Below are 6016 nucleotides of genomic sequence, written 5' to 3'. Positions count from 1 at the left end.
TTTATTCCATTCAGAAGTTCACTGCTCTTACGAAAGCCTTAAATTTGTGTGCTTGAGGGTCGAAATAATGTTTAAGAATATGAACACTGATTGCACACGTTTCTAGCATATAAGTTCATGGTTCCTCGTCACTGGTTGAATGAGACACCGAGGCATACACTGATATTCTTTATTAACCAACCTTCAGCTAGGAGAGGTTAGGTAAAGTCAGTAATATATATAGAGAGAGATGCTTACGGTGGTATATTTGTTCATCTTTGCTCGCTTTTGTTCTTTTTCTCACCATCTGCGGCGCCATCACGAGAGAGAGAGAGAGAGAGAGAGAGAGAGAGAGAGAGAGAGAGAGAGAGAGAGAGAGAGAGAGAGAGAGAGAGAGAGGGGGGGGGGGTAGGCCTATGTTATAATCGATGCTTTCTCTATCTTCATATTTTTTATCTACTTGCTTTTTCAACACAAACTCGTGATTATGGAGAAAGTTTTCGAAATGTGGCGATGATCAGTTAGTGGAGGAGGAGGAGGAAGAGGAAGAGGAGGAGGAGGAGATCAAGGAAAGAGGAATTGGAGGATGAGAAGACAAAGAACAAGAAGGAGGAGGAGGAAAAGGAGGAGAAAAACAGATAAGAAAAAGGAAAAGAAAGAGAAGAGAGGAAAGGAAAAAAATTGAGAAGGAAAAAAAGAAAAAAACGAAAAAAAAAACACAGAAGAGGAAGAGGAAGAACAGACGAAAGAAAGAGGAAAGAAAACAAATAAAAAAACAAAACAAACAACAAACAAACAAACAAACACTAACTGACCTCTTCGAAAATTCTCACCTCGTGCCCAGAAACACAAAGTGCGACAAAAATTTTTACGCGACTTATATCCCAGCTGTACCCTTACCTTAACTTACCCTTCCTTTCTTGCCTCCCCTTACCTTGCCTTACCTTGTCTTACCCTACAGTCTGGGCAGGGAGGCGTTATCAACAGGCATGGGGTAAGAGAGGAGGTGAAATGGGGGTAAAGAGGAAGAGGAAGAGGTGGAGAGAAGGGAGGATTTTCGCAAACGTGGTCTCTTGAAATTTTCCTCTTACTCTTTGTTTTTCTGATTTAAGAAGAGGAGGAGGAGGAAGAGGAAGAGGAGAGAGGAGGAAGTTTAAATGTGGTGACCTCTTTAATTTCTCCTCTTCCTCCTCCTCTTCCTCCTCCTCCTCCTCTTCCTCCTCCTCTTCCTTTAGTCATATAATAAGGAGGAAGAGAAGGAAGAAAGGAAGTCACTGTATCAACGTGCCTTCCTCTTCCTCTTCCTCCTCCTCCTTCCTCTTCCTCTTCCTCCTCCTCCTTCCTCTTCCTCCTATTCTTTCAGACGTAAAAAAGGAGGAAGAGGAGGTATGAAGCAAGTTACAGCATCAATAAGTCTTCCTCCTCTTCCTCTTCCTCTTCCTCTTCCTCTTCATCCTATTCTCTCAAACGTAAAAAAGGAGGAAGAGGAGGTATGAAGGAAGTTACCGTATCAACGAGTCTTCCTCCTCTTCCTCTTCCTCCTCCTCCTCTTCTTCCTCCTCTTCCTCTTGCTCTTCCTCTTCTGGGCACCATTTTGTTCCTCATTCATTCATATACACCAAAAAAAAAAAAAAAATCACTTAAGCGTTTCATGTTACAAAGGCTACACACGTATTATATAATATACTTGTTATTATCATCATCATTATTATTATTATTACTGTTATATCATTATCACTAGTATGTACATAGTTATAATCTTCTCTTTGATTTACAGCGTGGTATTACAGCGACGATAAACTTATATTCTTCTTTCTCTCTCTAAGATATATATATATATATACTGTATTTGTAAAACTTCCACAATAATATATAGATTCACGGTTAGCGCTATCATAATATACGTTTTTTTAAGTATTTTACAGACTGGAGGGTTCGGCCAATGATATTTACACCGTAGAAATTTACACCCTATTATTATTATTATTACCGTTATTATTATTATTTTTTATTGTTTTTTTTCGAAAGGTTTATGGTAAAAAATTAAACTTTCTCGGTGGGGGTGGAGGGAGGGAGGGCTGGGGTGGGGGGGGGAGAGGGAGAAGGAGAGCAATTTTGACCCTTAAGCAACCCTTGGCGAAAGAAGCGAATTGAAAAACAACACCCAACTCTACGACAACGAGAGAATATAGGAGACAGATAGACAGAGAGCGATCAAAACTCAGCCTTACTGCGGCGGTGCTTAAGGGCCAAGATCGTGTGAGCGTGGACAACCCGGTAGGGAAGTGGGAGGGGGGGGGGTGACGGGGTTCTAGGAGACCAAGAGGGGGGGGAGGGGGGGTAAGGTAAATCGCAAAGACTAGCAAAACATGACTAACTAATACGAAGGAAAACACAGACGGGCCACTAACACCCTCATCTTCTCATTTACCTTCGCTTCTAACTCACTTTTCAACGTTATCTTTTAGCTGATTTCCTTTTTGTCCATCTTTGGAGGCCTCCGGAGTGCTGCCGAGGCCTGCCCCAGCGTGTGTCGGCGCCCCGGGGCCAAGCGATACCAAGTCAGGTCAATCAAGGTCAAGCTAGGTCAATCTTGTGCAAGCCAGATAAAACTATGTCCATTTGAATCTATATCGGTCAACCCAATTCAAGCTAGGTCAATCTTGGGCAAGCCAGATCAAACTATGTTCATTTGAATCTATCTAGGTCAACCTAAGTCAAGCTTGGTTGATCCGGGATAAGCCAGAACAAACTAGGTCCATTTGAGTCAATCCAGGACACTCTAAAGTCAAGCTAGGTTGATTCGGGGCAAGCCAGATCAAGCCTCGTCAATTAAGTCAATCCGAGTCAATCTAGACTAAGCCAGTTGACTGCAGATCAGAATAAATCAATCACTAATATAATCTGATTCGGGTAAGTCGGTAAAGATTCGTTTTAGTACCGTGCCAGTATCTCATTATCTACTTAATGAAACATCACTATCTCTTCATATATCTTTTCTACAAACCTTCAACAGTCATGGAAATGCTTTGAAAATCCAATTCAAGGACTCTTTTTTTTACTCTTGTAAATAGGGGATAATGTTTACGAAAGCGCGTCGCCTCCTCTGGCGGCGGCCGCGGCGACGCTGCAGCCGCCGCAGCCGTAAAATAGCTCGCAGAGGGTTTAGGGTCGGGGAGCATATTTAAACTACTCCAACCGAACTTTACGACCTACTAACGGGGGTGGCTGCGCCCCCCTCGACCGCCCCCCCCACATGTATATGTGACTTATTTCAGCGAGGAGGTATTTCTCGCAACACCGGCTGCAGCGTCCCTATTTTCAAGAGTAAAAAAAAAAATTTCCTTGAATTGGATTTTCAAAGCGTTTCCATGACTGTTGAAGGTTTGTAGAAGAGATATATGAAGAGCTACTGATGTTTCATAAAGTAGATAATGAGATACTGGCACGGTACCAAAACGAATCTTAACCGGTAAGTCCTTTTGTCAGTGAAGGTAATTTTACAACACCCTTCAGGAACTTTGAGGAATTCGGATCACGGCGACGTCTCGGCTACACAAGGAAACTTAAGGATTTTCTTTTTATTTCACTGTTCTAACACTCTTGGATCCTCTCTCGATTCCTCACCAACAAATATACGGGGTCGTTTTCACTGCTAACACTTTGACTTATCTTTCGCATCGTCAAAGAAACTAAGGACTCTTTATTTCACTGTTCTATCACGCTTGAATTTTCTCTCGCGTCGTTTTCACTGCTAACACTTTAAACGTCTCTCATAATCCTCATCAGCAAAATATTCAATCAATTTCACTGGTAACACTAACTTCTTTTCTGCAGCCACTCGTCAGGAAGCGTACTCAGTCGTTTTCATTTGTAACAGTTCAAATTCTTGTGTTCTCGTCTTAATCCTTTCCAAGGGTCACTCATTTTGATTCCTTTGCGTTCGTCCACCGTCACTTCCTGAGGTCACACGGGAGGGCGTCTGAGGGGAGTTTCTGAGCCTGGGAACACTCGCGCACTGCCTGTCGTAAGCGTTCCTTCCAAATTTGAACACAACTCCACGGCCAGCAGTTACACAAATGAGCTGGCATACGTCAAACTGCTCTACGCTACGGGGATGTCATAGGATGCTGTGTTTGAGGTGATAATATTGAGGTGGAACACAGACGAAGCGAAAAACAACCGTATAGTAACAAACAGAAGCGGTTCTCAGTACCTCGATCCCTGCGGTCTGCTTTCCTTCCTAACTGTTAATATTGCAGGTGGAACACAGACGAAGTGAGAAACAACCTTATAGTTAGACAGACGAAGAGCAAAACAACCTCACTAACAAACAGAAGTGGTTCTCAGTACTCCCCTGCGGTCTGCCTTCCTTCCTACCTGAAGTTCGTGTTACCTAAAGGCGAAAACCAACCGTAGTAATAAATATAAGCGGTTCTCTTTATCCCCTTGCGGTAGGTAATAGGTAGGTACCCTGTATGTCTTTCCTTGAACTGACACTGCTAATTCATCGCTCCAGGTTCATATACGTCAGGGAAATACAATCAACCAATCCACCAGCTTCGTCCAAATAGAAGTGGTACGCTTTCTCACCTTGTCGTAGCTTACCCTGTGTCTTCCTCTCTTTCTAACTGACCGACACCAACCGTTCATACTCGTATATATAGCCTGAGGAAGAGGCATGCGTGGGGAAGGCCCGTGTCACGCATTCTTGCACTGGAAAGGGGGATAGAGTTTTTTTGGCACACTAAACTGCTACACGTCTTCATTCTCAGGGACGTGAATCAAGACTGGCTTGTTATGGGACTAGATACAGCAGCGGAGGGTTGAGTAGATACTCTTAGCCTCATATACCTCCGCTGTTCTCGAGTTTTTCTATCCTCTTCTATCCATCCAACGCTTCAATAGGCTATAAATATAAGCAACGTACGTTCAGGTTTACACTACGTCTGCATATACTTCCATGAGTTTAAGAACCACACAGAGGACAGCAGAAAAGAAGGAAAGGAGGAAACCATACGAGTGAAGCCCCGAACTGAGTGGCTACTGACCGTGTTCTGAAACGTATCGAGCTCCCATTATCACTATTTCCCAAGGCCACAGAGAAGGTTACCCGGGTTTTCATGGCTGCTTCTCCCGTTCAAGATGCAGAAGTCATGTAAAACTACCGCGAGGATCACAAAACACTACATGAATATACCCCAGCAATTTTTACGACAGGCTTTTCAAACAGGCGAAATGAGGCGCCGATACGTTTACAAATACGGGCTTTATAAATCTTCAATACTCAACAGATGCTTAAAGTTTGGCTCTGGGGTTGGCAGAAGGGAGGTAGTGGTTGTTAGGGATATGGGAGGGCATAGAGTGGGATGCGAATGGCTGCTCGGCTACTCTGTCAATAGTGAAGGATCGAGGACTAACCTAAACAGAGTTGGGGTTCCGTAAGGTTAGTATCAAATGTTAAACAGATAGGGATAGGGATAGCTTATCTGCCCTAAACGTATGGACCATGTGGCTGGTGGAAGATCGAGGACTAAGGCTTTTTTCACACGGGGCCACTTAGCAGCGCTTCTCAGTAGCGCTGCAGCAGCGCTACTTACGCGCGTCGGTGGCGCTGCTAACGCCCGACTAAAATTGAGTCGGGCTTTAGCAGCGCTATACAGTCGCGCTACACACGCGCTGCTAAAAAAAGTGTCGCGGCTGCAGCTACGTGTGAAGGCTCCCATTGAAAGCCACGTATCGTGACGAGCAGCGGTACTTTTTGTGGTCGTGGCTGCGTGTGAAAGCCTCCATTCATCCCCATTATGTACCAGCGGTAACCCTGCTGAGTGGCGCCGTGTGAAAGGGGCCTAGGCAACTCCCTTTGACTTTCCTTGAGGGGTCCGTCCACACGTGTTCAGCATAAAGGGATCTAAAGATAAGGGATAGGATTAACTTATCTGCCCTAAACGTGTGGAGCATGTGAGTGAAAGATGATCGAAGACTAAGCTACTCCCTCTGGTTTCCTTAAGGGAACATTCTCGTGTGATAGAGATGG

General features: G+C 44.2%; 1 long non-coding RNA gene across 1 annotated transcript; it reads left to right on the top strand.

Annotated features, from left to right (window-relative positions):
- On the top strand, nucleotides 1-3668 carry LOC126993227 (uncharacterized). The gene is made up of 2 exons (XR_007747528.1): nucleotides 1-1365; nucleotides 1470-3668. It is a non-coding gene; the product is annotated as an uncharacterized LOC126993227 (long non-coding RNA).
- Nucleotides 3669-6016: the final 2348 nt, after the last annotated feature.

This window comes from Eriocheir sinensis, chromosome 7, assembly GCF_024679095.1.
Source record: "Eriocheir sinensis breed Jianghai 21 chromosome 7, ASM2467909v1, whole genome shotgun sequence".
Lineage (NCBI taxonomy): Eukaryota > Metazoa > Arthropoda > Malacostraca > Decapoda > Varunidae > Eriocheir > Eriocheir sinensis.
The sequence above is the reverse complement of the archived record's forward strand: the minus strand, read 5'-3'. Positions and strand labels throughout refer to the sequence as shown.